Genomic DNA, 14,802 nt, shown 5'->3' on the forward strand with positions numbered 1-14,802 from the left:
TCTCTCTCTAATCTTTATTCCCTATTAGGTTCTCCTCAATCCCATTGTTATTTCTACTCTAGTGACATTGGCCTCCTTCTATTCTTTAAATAAATCAGGTGTCAGGTGCCTCCCCCTCCTGGGGCAGGCTGGGGGGGGGGGGGACGACATTTGCCCTTCCTGTTCCTTGTGGCTGCAATTACCTCCCCCAGATACCCACTGGGCTACCACTCAGCCTCTTCATTCTCTAGCCTTTGGAGAAAGAACAGAGATGCTTTCTTTTTCTCTGTTAATTTAGCACGACCTGATGTGTACTATGTATCTATTTGGCACAACCTGATGTGTGCTATGTATCTATTTGATTATGTTTTTGTGATCCGTCTCCTCCTACTTCAATAAAAGATCCAGGAGAGCAGAGCCTTTGTTTTACTCACCATTGTGCTGTCAGTGCCAAAAACACTGTCTCATACAAGGTAGGTATGAAAAATGTTTGTAGATGAATGAATATCGAAGTCAACGTGAGTTCATTGAGTTAGTTAACTGACTGCCGGAAAGATCAATACTCTTAGATTACAGTACCTCAAATGTTGAAGAACAGGAAGATGGTCCTACTTCACCATGGCCAGAGTGCATCCGAAATACTGTGTTCAGAGTCAGACCCTACACTGTCTCCAAGCAGGAGACAGAAAAAGGTTGACAACCAAGATGGTAAATACAATATGGTCCTAAAGTAAACCTTGATGCATATACATAAAAATGGCTTCATGGTATTATTTTACTACGTATCATGTGCTCAATGACATTATGAATGTTCAACGTGTTGTTCCTCACTAGTAATGCAGAATTCAATGAACTGAAAAATTGTCATGAATGTGGTGTAGTAACACGTTTTCCTTAACCTTGCACTTGTATCTGTAATGCATTGTTTCAGATGACTGATTCGTCTGTTTTTCCTTGAATAAACCTACACTTAGAGCATATCAGAAGAGTCCACTGCACATGTTTAAGCATCCAATCCAGCTAGAGACATGATCGACAAGGCAGTCCTTTGCCACCTCCCACAGGATCCTGTTGGAACCAATCTGAGTGACCTTCTAACCAGGCAAATACGGGTATCAATTAATTAATATGGGTATTAGTTAATTAATTAAATGTTCAAATAAGTCAGTTAGTCACCTATGTTTCCAGAATTTATGGCCACCCTGTACATTCTACAATGCTTTTCATTGGTTCAGTGGGAGTAGAGTAGGGATTAGGGTCAACTAAACATTATGATATGGACTCTGGAATCAGACTACTTGAGTTTGAATTCTATCCTTACCTCTTAGAAGCTTCACATAAACCCAAACACATTACTTAACTCCTCTATTGTGCAGCTTTTGCATCCATACAATAAAAACGTGAGGCTGTTTTCTAGGTAATTCTGAGGATTGGATAATGTCAGAAAAGCAGTAACAGTATACTCCATATCCGTGTTAGCTATTATTTTGACATGGTTAATAATAAATGTAATATTTATTATTACATTATCATTACCCAACACGCATCAGTGACTTACTACCATCTCTAAGCTGCTTAATTCACATTCTCAGGACAATATTGAATTTGTCACATGTGGGGGTCTACACATTCCAAAAGTTGTATATCATACTTTGAATCAATTGTTCACCTATTCTCAGCTTATTCTGTTAATCATGATACTTAATGCATGATGCTATACAAACGGCAGTGTGATGGTTAGTTTTACGTCAACTTGGATGGGGATGAAATTTATATTCAAAGTTTGGGACTCAGGGGCAGGCAAGATGACTTGGGGAGTCACAAAGCACGGTGCTACATATATGAAAGTTACTGCCTTTCAATTCTCTTCTACCTTTCATGATGTTAAAGACAATGTCTTATTTTGGGCCCACAATGACGATACCTCTGCAATACTTCCACATTTCCATTTTTATCAAAGACAGAGTTGGTTTCAAGCTTACTCTCTCACTATAGTTATTCTCTATGCCTTCCTTCTATTCATGGGACATCATGGTTTTTCCCATAGGTTTTTCCCTTTGAAAATATCAAAGGAAAACAGAGTCCTATAAAAGGAAAATAATTAAGTAAAACTAGTAAGGAGGACCCAAATCATGCCAGGGGTGTACAGATGACTAAAATTTGAATAACACAGGGCAGAGGGTGTTCCATCAAAGGCTAAAGGACCACTGACCACCACGTGGATTCAGCCCAGGTTGAGTGTGGGGACCAGATAAATTTTAAGATACATTTCTTCCATTTGAGATTTGATTCCATAACATGGTAGGCCCTTTAAAGTTGGTGTGATCTTATCCTAATAATAAAATAGCATGCTGTTATTTAAAACATTTATAATAAGCCATGTAAGTAATTTACAGAAGTAAATACTAGAAATCTCTTTATTTTGGTAAACATCTATTAGTTTTTTTGAAACTGAGTTTATGTAAATTTTATTTTAAAAGAAAGTCTGAATAAAACCCCAAATAAAAAAGAGATGTTCACTTCTTTGAGTCATGGTATTTGGTCAACAGGCATGTGTGGGACCACAATGATGGACAGGTCTATGATATGAGTTGAAAGAGAATAATCCGGGGCTGGCAGGTTTTTCTTTAATTATTGAAATTGAAATGATTTTCACTTGTAATTAGTTGTATATATTCTTTGAAGAACTGTCAAATCACATTGCCCAAGGTTAATATTTGAACAAATCTATTACTCGCCATGGAAAGTAAAATATTCACTAAACCTAAATACAACCTAAAAAAGCAAACTGTTGTGCAAACAAAATGATTAGCTTAATTTACAACAAATGAAACATAACAAATGAGACAAAAATGTACAGTGGGAAACACTCTACATTTATGAGTCTATGGAAGGAAAGTCAATAGAAATTTCTGTTCTGTGAACTGTGGGACTTTCCTGTTAATTTAGACAAATCAGTTACTGAGTCTCTGAGCCTTCAGATCTCTCCTCTACAGGGTTTTAGAGCACGACAGAGTCGTGAGTCCCGATCTGATTACAAAATGATGCAACCTCTAAAATTCAAGCAGTTAAGTCATTGTGCTATCAGAGCTTTAAAATGGGTTTTGACTCATCAGCAGATACACAGGCAAATGAAATGTTATGTATACAAACAACAATATCATTCAACCTTTATTAAGAAAGTCAATCCTGACACATGCTACAAAATGGGTGAAACTTGAGGATATCATGTTAATGAAAGAAGGTAGTTATAAAAAAAAGACAAATACTGTATGATTCCACTTACATGAAGTACCTAGAGCAGTCAAATTCAGAGAGACAGGAAGTAGAGTGGTGGCTGCCAGCAGCTGGGGGAGGGGGATGGGGGGTTAGTGTTTAATGCATACAGAGTTTTGGTTTTGCAAAATGAAGAGTCTGGAGATGGCTGGTGGAGGTGGCTGCATGACAGCATGGGTCCACTTAATGTCACTTATGTGTACATTTCAAAATGGCTTATATGTATTTTACCATGATAAACATTTTTTTTTAAAAGCATGTGACCCACATGATCTCAGGGTCCTAGGATCCAGCCCCTGAGCCCCCTGTGGGCTCTCTGCTCAGTGGGGAGTCGGCTTCTCCCTCTCCCCCTGCCCCTCCCCCTGCTTGTGCGCTCTCTCTCTCTCTCTCTAATAAATAAAATATTAAAAATAAAAGGCAATGTGGCCTCAAAAGAGTTTAAAAAAGTGTTTTGATAGAAGTCTTTGTTCCTTATTTTGCCTCATTTTCTAATAAATCAATCTGCCAACCAACCAACACACCAGCATCTCAAAGGACAAATTTCTTCTACCATTAAGCATCACATTTAACTTCCTCATTCTTTGATACTGATTCCAGACAAAGATACTGAGTGTGGCAAACCTCTCTTCGACTTAGTCTGAAAAACTTGAGGCAGTGAGGAGAGAACCGTCTTTAGAGAACTTTTCACACTGTGTGGACCACCCTCACAGTAGAGCTTCAGATTCAGATTGACTGGGTTTGATTCCCAGCTCCACCACTTAGGAGACGTGAGCCCTTGGCTCTATCACTTGGTGTCTCTATGCCTCACACTCCTTATCGGTCACAAAAGAGTTAAGAGTTATATCTACCTCAGAGGGTTGATGGGTGCTTCACACAGTGACTATTTCAGAGTGTTAATAACTGTCATTACTATCTTCCTCCTGACATAACTCTCTAAAAGTTAACGAGGTAAATATTGTTATTACAATCCAAAAACTAAGGATAAGTGGAAAGATAGACCTTTATGGTTTATTCAGAATCTGATCCCTTCTTACCACCTCATGGCTCAGACCACCATCACCTGCTACCTGGAATTCTGAACAGCCACTATGTGGTCCCCCTGCTTTTATCCATGCCTTCCTCTTCCCACTTCCTGTACCACTGTTGTCCTAAAATTGTCACCTGAGTGGCTCTTTTGAAACTGTGTCAAATAACATGTTTTCTTTACTCATAATCTTTCAGTGTGTCCTCCACCCTTACCCTCAGAGTAAAAGCTAAAGACTTAACAATGGCCTGCAAAGCCCTACATGGGTCTGGTCCCATCACTTGTCTGGCCTTATCTCCTACTGCTATCCCCTGGGTCTCTCTGCTTCAGCCACACTGGACTCCCTGTTGTTCTTCAACATGACAAGCATGTTCCTGCCTCAGGGCCTTTGCACCTCAGCCTGAAACCCTCTTCTAGCAAATATCCTCAAAGCCATCACCTCCTTCCTGTCATTACTCAAATGTTAACTTTTCAAGAGGCCCACCCTGACCATCCTACTTAATTTTACAACCTCTCCCATTCACTCTGGCCCCTCATATTCTGCACATTGTGCTACATTTTTCTTTTCCCCCCACATCAATTATTACTTTCTCACACTGTACATAATCTCCTTGTTTTACTCTTGCTTATTGTCTATTGTCTGTTTCTGCCCACTAGAAGGTAAACTTTATAGGTGTAGGGTCTTGGTCTGTTTTGGTCTCTAATGTATTCCAAGTAGCTAAAACAGTGCCTCACACATGATAAATACTCTGTACACTTCTTGAATAAAAAGAATAAATGCATATCTATCTATCCATCCATGTATCAAGTGCCTGCCAAGTACAACATATACACATGGGGCTCTGCATCAGGTGTCTTATTTAATCCTCATGTTGATCCTTTAACATGAATAATATTATCCCTATTTTTAAGACAAAGCAATTTCAATTCAATGAAAGAAGTAAACTAACTTACCCAAGATCACGGACATGGGAGCTGGGATTTAGACCTAAGTTCTTGATTCTAATTTCAGGGCATTCTTTCCATAAGACATCTTCATATGCCAATGGGAAAAGTATGTGATGTGTAACAAAAATTGGTCCATTTGCAGATTGCACCCCTGCTGGAAGGAGTGACCTGAGGAACCTGCTCATACACTGGAAAACCACTTAAGTCCATTCAATACCATTAGATTGATTATTTCTACCTTCAGAGAAGCCTGTGTCAGTGACCCCTATCCTAACAGGGGCAATTCTGATCTATGTTTCTAACTCATCAAAACGAAGTTATCCAAGCCTGAGGATAGTCCAAAAATCCTTCCTAAGAGTTTCACTACTTTGCTTATTGGACTAACATAAGGTCAGATAAATTCCAGCCAGGCTCTTGCTATTCTGTTAGTTAATTCTTTTCAAAGGAAAAACCATTCTCTCTTTTGGCATATTAAGGCAGAGATGAGTATTTCTACCAATGGCTTCAAAAATGGCCTAGACCAATCCTGGGAGAATCTCTAGAAGCCAGATCTGAAGGGGTCCTCAGAGGTCATCCACTCTGACTTCGCCATCTACAGAGGGGGAAAACTGAGGGCTAGAGTTGCCAAATGACTTCCGAAAAGAACCAAATGTAGAAGAATCAAAGCTTGTCAACAGAAGGACTTCATGTTCTGTACACAGGTGGGAGTTATAGAATGAAACATCTCTCCACATTTTAATTCATTCTTCTCCTTCATTAAGACTGGCTTTACCTGTGTGTTTCTGTCTCCCCCACTGGAGTCAATCCTAATTAATGAGGCTGTTACTGAACCTCCACAGCTAATAAATAATTGCAATGGCAGTTACTGAGTATATGCTCTGTGCCAGAGTAAGAGCTAATAACCGTCTCATTAATTACAGATATTATCCCTCGTCTGCTTTCCAGGTGAGAAGACTAAAGATCAGGGGTGAAATGGACTCATCTAAGGGTGTAAACTGGTCCTTCTGGAGAACCACAGGCAGAAGACAGAGTGCAACTGGTCAAGTCTAACTCCAAAGCCAATGTTCATCATCATTTCACTACCCTATATTGTTTCTTACTGAAATTACCTTCGGTTAATTTCACTTGCCTGAAACACAGAGGATGGAAGAAAAAATAAGAAGTATTATCCTAACCTCTAACAATTATCCAGTATTAACTTATTAATGGCTTGTAAATTATATCCTTCTCTGAATTTCTATCATAAAGTCTTTTGGTTTTATGGATTCCACGAGCTGCCTTCATCATGGCATAGATATGGCCCACCGTTGCGTTAATGCCACCACGATATGGAAGCACATGTCAGCACCTAGCAGGATTTCTGGGTGTAGCCCACAGTAACTTTGAGAAAAGGGAGGTTTTCTTTCCAGAGTCCCCTCTCCGACTGGCTGATGCAATATTATTTAAATTTAATTACATTCCATGAAGGATCAGGGCTTTTCTACTTCGAAGGGGTTTTTGTTACTGCTCTGCAGCTGAGAATTTGGGGGAGAATGGGGTTCTGGTGGAGGGAAGAAAAATTACATTACAGCTTATTTGCTTCTATTATGAGATGTAAGAGGAAACTGTTAACATCCGGCTCCATTCCCTTGCCAAATTCTTTGTTTTTATAATTTGAGAAAAAGCAAAGGTGATGAAAGAAAACTGATAGAAATAACTAACCATAAATAAAACAAGATCATAACAGAATCCTAACTCCATCACCATGGCAATGCATATGCATATTTCTTTTTTTTGCATATGTATATTTCTAACCTCTGACCTCTACTACCACTGGAGGCTTTTTATGGAAACTTTGGATATTGACCTTGTTACTCTTCTGTTGGAGGGAAAAATATAAAGAGACCGATAATTTCTACTCCCTAGGCTTGATTAGTATCATGAGATAGAAACAGACACAGCCTTAGAATAATGCAGTGTTCTTAGTACCTTCAGATTTCTAGAGCTAGAAATCCTCTTGACACATACTGGGGGAGGCAAATCCCTTTATAGAGGCATAGATCTCGGAGACACTCAAAAGTAGAAAGGGCACGTCCGTGTTTCCCATGGAAGTTCAGGAACCCAGTACCCTGCCTGACAACCACTGTTACTGAGAACTACCCAGAGCCCTTTCATTCTCATGGTACCCCAGACAGAGAGGCATCTGCAACCCCACTTTACAGATGAGGCAACAGAGGAGAAGCTTAGGACTCTTGCTCCAGTTCTTACTGCTAGAAACTGGCAAATTTGAAACTTTTTACTTCCAAAGCTGTGTTTTTAATTATTGTTCTATTCTGCCTCTAGTGGAAATATTTGGGCCACCATAGTTTTTTATGCAGAAGTAGCCTCAATATCTACTGAGACAGCACATTTTTTTTTTAGATTATTTATTTATTTATTTGGATGAGAGAGAGAGAGAGAGGGAGAGAGGGAATCTGAAGTAGACTCCATGCTGAGGGCAGAGGCTGACGCAGGGTTCGATCCCACAACTACAGGATCACAACCTGAGTCAAAATCAAGAGTCTGATGCTTAAGGGACTGAGCCACCCAAGTGCCCCTATTTGTGTGTGTGTGTGTTGTAACGTTCCAACATGTATTGAACCCAAGTTCCACTTTGCAAGCTTAAGAGTACCAACGAGACATTGCTGTCTGGCCTGTAGATATCCTTCTCCCATTGCACGGCCTGGAGAAGGCACACAGAGACTAAGCCCAGGGATGGGGAGGGTGGCAGATGGGGGAGTCCCAGCTCACTGGCTTTGTGATGCAAAACCTCCTGGTCTGAGAGATTCAGGGCAGCTTTTGAAAATGAACCAGTGTTCCTAAGGCTAGAGGCTAAAACCAAGAGCACTGCTCATCTTCCTTCCACTAGAAAAAGGCCCACCTCGATGCATTCCTACTGGGGATAACTAAACAAAATCTAGAAATGGCCTTTGCTCTTCTCCATATGTAACTTCTACCCCCATTTCAAAGCTAATGTTTACTTAGTTCTTACTATACACGAGGCACTATTAAACACTTCACGTTATCACATTTGATCCCACAACTACCTGTAAAATTGATACGACTGCTCACATTTTATAGATAGGAAAAGTGAAACAGAGAGGAGGGAAAGGGGCTGCCCAAGGTGATCTAGCTTGTGAAAAGCAGGCCTGGGATTTAACTACTACCTGTCAGATTCCAGAAAAGGAACTCTTATTCTTTGTATGGCAAATGTCATTGGCATCCACCCACCTACTTTTGCCTTGCAGGGTAGTGTGGGTCCTTATCACACAATCGAAGACCAATGAGTACCAAACTTTTCATCAAGTCAGGAGATCTGAGCGATTTTGTGGTTATTGTGGTTATTGTTGTGTTTTACCAGGACCCATCTGCAAGTGCGGACAGAAACAGTGTCTCCAGGCACAGTGACGATTTGGAGCTTCCTCTGTTAACAACACGGGGTTCCTTGACTGCTATCTGAAATTCCTCAGATAGGGCACCATTTCATTTGCTCAGGGTTTGGTTCTCTCATCAGAAAAATGTACCAGGAAGGGCAATCATCCTCAGTGACTATCAATCTGACGCCCACCCCCTCTGTGACTGAGCAGTACACATCATTTGCTGAAAAATTTAAGGATCATAATGACATCAGATCCATCTTTCTATCCCCACTGATTGGTGCAATCAGTCTGACACAGAGTAGGAGACAAAATCTTTGGTTATTTGTGTGAAGGATATCTCCATACAAATATACAAGTATTTCTATGCAAGTCATAACTTGGAAGTATGTGACATGATGGGGAGCTGACTTATGATGAAAGGAAATGGTGAGAATCACCAGTAATGGCGACCATGTATTGAATACTTAGTACCTGTCAGGTGCTGTGGTGAAGCTTCGCATGGATAATATAATTTTACTCCACAATGACATAGGAGGGATGTAATATTGCTATTTCCATCTTACAGGTGAGGAAGACTTAGTGGGAGAGGATAAGTAACTTGACCAAAGACTTGGGGCTCACAGTGGTGGAAACGGAATTTTAGGTCAAGTAACTGGAATCCAGAGACCACATATTTAACCACTGCCTTTAAAAGAGAGTCACAAAATAGCTTGTTCTTTTTATTAATAACTCATTCAATCCATTCATTCACTCAATCAATAATTTCTTGAGTGTATTCTTTGCCCTAGGTACTAATAGGGACATAAATAAGGTGGAGCCCTCCCCACAAAATGATAATGTTTCCTTTTTTGCTGGACTACTATCTAAATCAGGACATAATGTGAGAATTTTCACAGGTTTAGAGAAAATAGCAGTCACAGAAATTATTTTAGATATTAAGTTATTAAAGAATAAGAAACATGCAGTAATGGAGACCTGACCACAGTATTAGAGGACAACAGGAAAATGGCCTTATACTCAATTGGATGGGGAGCACAAGGGAAGTGTCACAGAAGACTTCCTGGAGGTGGTGATACTGTGTTTGTTAGCTAATAGCTGTAAATCTAAAATGGACATGGACCTCACATGAAGGTCATATAGATCTAGTGACAGTACAAAATCTTCTTCTAATCATTTTCTAGTACAAGGATAGGAAAACTTTACACAAAAGGATCAGATAGTGAATACTGTAGGCTCTACAGGTCACATAGTCTCTGTCATAACTATCTAGTTCTGCTATGTCCTGAAAGTAGTCACAGACAATATAAAAACAAATGGTCATGGCTGTGTTCCAATAAAACTTTACTTATCAAGCCAGGCCACAGGCTGAATTTGCCTGCAGTCTGTAGTTTGCTGACCCTTGTGCTAGAATGAAAAACCAGAACCCATGAGAGTTGTGTTAGTTTTAACTTCCCTCAAATTTATGAATAACCCCATGGCCAGTAGGATGTATTTGGGACAGAAATTCTGGTAAATCAGATCAGCTTCTCATCCCAGCATGCAATGTGCCTAATTATGACTAACACCTCCCATTTTTATCTGAGAGAAAACATTCTGTGAACAACAGATGGTGTTGCTATGGAGTCTTCAACATCCTCCTCAGCTGCAGATGTAACTATGCAGGTTTCAGGCTGAAAATGATCAACCAAGTGATGGTTTCTTAGGAAAATATTTAAAAGACAGAAATATTCTGCAGATGGGAAATTCAGAATCATGGATGATTTTCTCAAAGAAAGAGTACCCACTAGTAGAAAAAAAAAAATCAAAGGCACGCATACTACACAGTTAGTAAACCACTAAAAGTGCGGGAACTATGACCAATTAAGAGTAGACACACCAAGATGACATTATCATTCCCAGGGTCTTCTTAATTTAAGACCCTGTGAAATTGGGTATCCAAACAATACAAATGATTATATAGAAAAACCATACAACTCTGTATTTATAAACATGACCCTCTGGTATATAACCTATAGCTGCAGTTTCAGAAAACTGAACACTTCTTCTAGGTTTGCAAAACTTCTCATATTAAGTCCTTGTTTTTGTAGTTGTCCATCAAAAAAGAAGATGTTTAGGAAAGGTCTAACATATTTCTCAGCCAAACCAAGAACCAAATGTACATAATTTGACTTCACATTGATTCTTACCTTACCTTAAACTAGCTTGGGTCCAAAGAGAGGACTCTGACCTTGTTCATGTCACAAATATTTTATTTAGGACACACTCCAGCAAGAGAGAGGAGGTAGACAGGTGCAAGTATTAACTAAACAAAGTTATAACCCATGAGAACGTCCCCATTAGCTGGATACCTTTTTAAGCCATTGTTAACCATGCGTTAATTCCCCTGCTCTGGAGATTAGCATTAGATTCCTTTGGTACACAGAGAGATACAATGAAGGAGGGAAAACTCTGGAACATGGCAGCAGGAGGGTAGTAAGGAAGGGAAGACCTGAGTCAGATATCAGGATAGTGTGAGTCTGGAAAATCACAGGAAATGATAAATTCTGGTAAAGGATCCTTCAAAGGGGGACAGTGACAAATAACCATGAACAATTTAATCTTATGGTGTTCTCTGCTCTACTAAGGAACAACAGTGAGACTGACTAGGCTTAGCTTATTTGGGGGGAGGTAAACGAGTTTATGGAGCCTGACTCTGGGCCCATCCCTGGCATCTGCTTTGCTTTGTTTTTCATTACCTATATTAAAGTGTTTTAGATATCAGATGTGTAAGTCACTGTTCAGACAATTAAACAAACATTCTACTGACTTAAGAAATGGGAAATTTCAGGCAGAAAAGATGAATCTTCAAAAGGAGAAATACCTAAAGCTTAAAGGAATATGGAAAACAATACCCCCAATAATAGAATAATAATAATGATAAATCACTTAGTACTAAATTTAACCAAAGAAGCTTAAGACATGTACACTGAAAACTACAAAACTCTGTTGAAAGAAATTAAAGATCTAAATAAATGAAAAAAATCTGATTTTCATTAATTGGAAGACTTGCTATTGTTAAGAAGGTAATACTCTCCAAATTGATCTAGTTTCCACGCAATCCCTATTGGAATTCCAACTGCTTTTTTAAAAATCAGAGATACATAAAATTTATAGCAGAAGGCAAAAGATTCCAAATAGTCAAACAATCCTGAAAAAGAACAAATTTGGAGACCTCATACTTCTCTATCTCAAAACTTACTAAAAAATTACTATAACCTAGTGTGGTGTTAACACAAGAATAGACATGTAGACTACAGGAACAGAATTGAGGGGCAAGAAATAAACCCATACACTGCAGTTGTTCTTCAACAAGGATGCCCAAACCATTCAGGAAAAGAAGGGTCTTTTCAACAAAAGGTGCCAAGACAATTGGATATCCACATGTGAAAGAATCAATTTGGCCCCTGTCTCACAACATATACAAAAATCAACTAAAAATGGACTGAAAACCTAAATGTAAGAGCTAAAATTATAAACAATCATAACAAACCACAACGTGTAAATGACAAGGTATCAGGCTTCTTAGATATGACACTAAAAACACAAGCAATCAAAGAAAAAATAGATACACTGGACTTCATTCAAAAGTAAAAATGTTTTTGTGCCAAAGGACACTATCACAAAGGACAACTCACAGAATAAGAGTATTTCCAAGTTGTGTTTCTGAAAAAGGTCTCATATCCAGAACATATACACATGTTTATAACTGAACAATAAAATGACAAATAAGCCAATTAAAAAGTGGACAAAGGATTTGAATACACATTTCTCCAAAGAAGATGTACAAATGAGTAATAAGTACACAAAAAGATGTTCCACATCGTTAGTCATTAGGGAAATGCATACAGAAACTGCAGTGGGATGCCCCTTCATACTCATTAGGATGGCTATATATAAAAACAACAGCCAGAAAACACAAAATGGTGATAAGGACAAGGAACACCTGGAACCTCATACATTACTGGTGGGAATGTAAAGCCATACAGCCATTTTTCAAAACAGCTTGGCGGGTGGTTCCTTAATGAGTTAAACATAAAATTACCATATGACCCAGCAATTCCACTCCTAGGTACATATCCAAGAAGACTAAAAACGTATGTTTACAAAAATACTTGCACATGAATGTGTGTAGCAATGTCACTTAAGCGTAACCAAGAACTGGAAAGAACTCAAATGTCCTGATGAACTCAAATGAACTGACGATCAATAAACAAAATGTGGTACATCCAAAGAAGAGAATATTTCATGCAGCCATAAAAAGGAATGACGTACGGGTACATGCTATAATATGGATGAGCCTTGAGAACATTATGGTAGGTGGTAGAAGCCAGATACTAAAAGCCATACACTGTATGTTTCCATTTATGTGAAATATATAGAAGAGACAAATCTACAGAGACACAAAGCAGATTAGTCGTTGCCAGGGAGTTGGGGGACGGGGCAGGAGAGAACAGAGAGTGACTGCCGATGGGTATGGGGTTGCTTTTTTGGGGTGATGGAAATGTATTGGAATATGATAGTAGCAATGATTACACAATATTGTAAATATACTAAAAACCATTGAAGTGTATATGCTTTAAAATGGAAACTTTTATGTTATGTGGCTGGTATCTCTATAAATAGAAGGATTGTGAAAATATGAATGGGATGATCATAGGCTGGTCCTCAAATGGGTAAAACAAGGGGCCTTCATCGAAGTGTGCTAACAAGTGACTTTAGGGCATCTAAAAGAAGAAATGCATTTGCATAGCTTGGTATCCTTTAAGGTGGAATAACCTAAATATGAAGTTAGGTTTGGTAAGGGTTTAGATAAACTAACAGATTGAAAGGGGATTCTGAAAAAACAAGTGAACTAACAAACAACCAAAAAAAACTAAAATATTTTGGGCCGACAGAGAACACAGAGGACTGCTGAGCTCTACTGTGAAATGGCCTGTGCGATTCTTATCATCATCAGTAATATTATTGCTGCCTCAGAGAGAACTAAGGGAGAGGGATATCCCAGGTTGACAGCAGGAGGATATTCTTCTTTTCCGATGAGTTGATCCTTACTCTTAAGTAGGTTGGGACCTCTTGCCCCTTCACAGGGCCTCCAAATCCATTTGTACTTGAACCATATCTATATGGTAGATAGGAAAAGTTCTTTTGCTTGGACTTGGTTCTAACAAAAGGCAGATGATTAACAGAAGTACACTTGCTTTAAATTAATCAGAAGCACAGACATGGGATGTTAGATCTACTAGGGTCGGGATGGCAACCATGAAACTGTGGTACCAACAGGTCCTCCTACTCTTGTGCCTAAGGCTGGCAGGCATTGCTCATTGATAAATGCACACTTTCTCCCTTGGGCTCAGCTTCTCTTCCCAGTTTCTCTTAGCACAGTACTCCAGGCAGAAAGGACCTAGCCAACTGAGCTGGTAACCAAGGGAAAAGTATTTACACTTTTGCCCTACAGGCTCTCCCCCCTCCTCCCTGTGTCTTCAGGGAAGCAAGAGGGAAGAAGAGTTAGAAACATGTGCCTGTCTGTCTGTGGCCTAAGTTCTAGTTTACTTTCAATATTTGAATGGCAGATCCATAGAAGGGAAGACTTACTTACAGAGACCCATGCTGTGGATAAAAGCCTGGGAGGTACATCCCAGATGCCACCTCTTAGGGTTAACTAGGCTGAATTAAATGCCCTGGTGTGAGTGGTTGGGTCAAATGAAGAGGAAAATAAGGAACTCTTTTCACCCCTATTAATCAGGAAAAGCTTTATGGTGAGATGACATTTTCATCAGGCCTTTGAAGAAAGGGGAGACCATGGTGGCAACTATGGGGAAAAGCAGAATGTGAGAAAGCATGGAATGGACAAGTGAGGACACGTGGTCTGTGCCAAGGCAGACATGGCGCCTATCAGCAAGCATCGATGGAGAGGTCGTTAGACCAGGAGAGATGTATCTCTTAGAGCCAGAAGGCACTGTGACATGGTCAACTGAACAAATATGTGTTGTTTCCATCTTTCTTCCTTCTTCTTTCCTTCTTCTCTCCCTTGTATTCTTCATTCTTTCTGTTTCACAGTTTTTCCCACTTGCATCCATTAAATGACTACCAGATTTCACCATGTGCCAGGCACTGTTCTAGGCACTGGAGATAAAGAAC

The 14,802-nt window shown here is 39.4% G+C and overlaps 1 protein-coding gene across 2 annotated transcripts in view; it reads right to left on the bottom strand.

Annotated features, from left to right (window-relative positions):
* Window positions 1-14,802, bottom strand: part of SGCD (sarcoglycan delta) — a 965,947-nt gene that overhangs the window by 173,349 nt on the left and 777,796 nt on the right. The gene's annotated exons all lie outside the window — the stretch shown is intronic.

This window comes from Callorhinus ursinus, unplaced genomic scaffold, assembly GCF_003265705.2.
Source record: "Callorhinus ursinus isolate GAN/ISIS: 27379988/994484 unplaced genomic scaffold, GSC_fseal_2.0 scaffold3, whole genome shotgun sequence".
NCBI classification, from domain to species: Eukaryota; Metazoa; Chordata; class Mammalia; order Carnivora; family Otariidae; genus Callorhinus; species Callorhinus ursinus.